Below are 1,450 nucleotides of genomic sequence, written 5' to 3'. Positions count from 1 at the left end.
GTGTGCCCGACCGAAACTCGAACTCGGGACCTTTGCCTTTCGCGGGCAAGTGCCCTACCAACTGAGCTACCGAAGCACGACCCACGGCCGGTACTCACAGCTTTACTTCTGCCAGTACCTCGTCTCCTACCTTCCACCTGTGGCTAAGCCATGTCTCCGCAATATCCTTTCTTTCAGGAGTGCTAGTTCTGCAAGGTTCGCAGGAGAGCTTCTGTAAAGTTTGGAAGGTAGGAGACGAGGTACTGGCAGATGTAAAGCTGTGAGTACCGGTCGTGAGTCGTGCTTCGGTAGCTCAGTTGGTAGAGCACTTGCCCGCGAAAGGCAAAGGTCCCGAGTTCGAGTCTCGGTCGGACACACAGTTTTAATCTGCCGGGAAGTTTCATATCAGCGCACACTCCGCTGCAGAGTGAAAATCTCATTCTGGCAGAAAATAGTACATGTTCAACTGTCCCCTATCCTTCAGTACCTAATGTCTGCTTGGTCTTCTTTTATCTGTGGTTCTTCCTTCGCGTTTCCACTTCACAGTTACCTCAGCAACTGTCGACGTTGGCAGCTGTAGAATGGTTGAAATGTCCCTGATGAATTTACTACTCAGATGAAATGCAATGAGTAGTTCTCTTTGAAGTTATTAAGCTCTCCTAGCCGATCTGTTCTCCTGTCATATAACCCTACCGCGTATTATTGATTACCAAATTTGATTTAAACTTGTAGTAAATGTTACCCTGTGGGAGGATTTTTTTGAATTTGACCGTGTGTTACCTACCGGACAAAGGGAATCGAACGTGAATTCCGTAATGGTAGCAGTTAGTAGATACCACAAACACTAAAATTTTGCAAGAAGTTACAGCAACAGAGTTCTTGGAAATGAAAAATAAAACGGTCGCCAGCCTAATTAGGCATAATAATGTGGAAACATTATTTTTGATGAATCTATTTTTACTCTTGCAAAAGTAACTTTCATAAATACTTTCTTTGTAAAGTGGGATGAACACCTGTTACAACTAGACGCACTGCACAGTGAGTAGCGGTAGTTACCAACAGCATATGTAAGTATTCATAGAAACAAATAAAAAAAAACTTATATGGACTTTTCCCTATTGGCCATAATCTTCACTTTTACCTTTCACTACCTTAGCACATGAATTCTTCCCAAAAAGGTTTACACAAGATTAAGTGACATCTGATAAGAATTAAAGTTTGGACAACACACATATACACATCATAAATACAATAAAATAACACCGAACACATGCCCTTTATATATATTCTTTTAAATGATTACTTCAGGTTTCTTTAGGAAGAAAACAGCAATTCAGTTTGGTTTCTTCCTGATATAAAAGAATGAAATGGGGGGCCCACAAACTATATTTTCTTTTTATATGCAAACTATACACACCGCTCAGCATCATTTTGCATTATGATTAAAGCTGAATTACTGCCCCACTTAAGA

The 1,450-nt window shown here is 41.0% G+C and overlaps 1 non-coding gene across 1 annotated transcript; it reads left to right on the top strand.

Annotated features, from left to right (window-relative positions):
* The first annotated feature begins 281 nt into the window (after nucleotides 1–281).
* Trnas-cga lies at nucleotides 282–356 on the top strand. Its single transcript has one exon. It is a non-coding gene; the product is annotated as a tRNA-Ser (tRNA).
* Nucleotides 357–1,450: the final 1,094 nt, after the last annotated feature.

This window comes from Schistocerca piceifrons, chromosome 2 (genome assembly GCF_021461385.2).
Source record: "Schistocerca piceifrons isolate TAMUIC-IGC-003096 chromosome 2, iqSchPice1.1, whole genome shotgun sequence".
In the NCBI taxonomy this organism is placed as follows: Eukaryota; Metazoa; Arthropoda; class Insecta; order Orthoptera; family Acrididae; genus Schistocerca; species Schistocerca piceifrons.
Note: the sequence above shows the minus strand (reverse complement) of the source record. Positions and strands in the feature narration are given on the sequence as shown.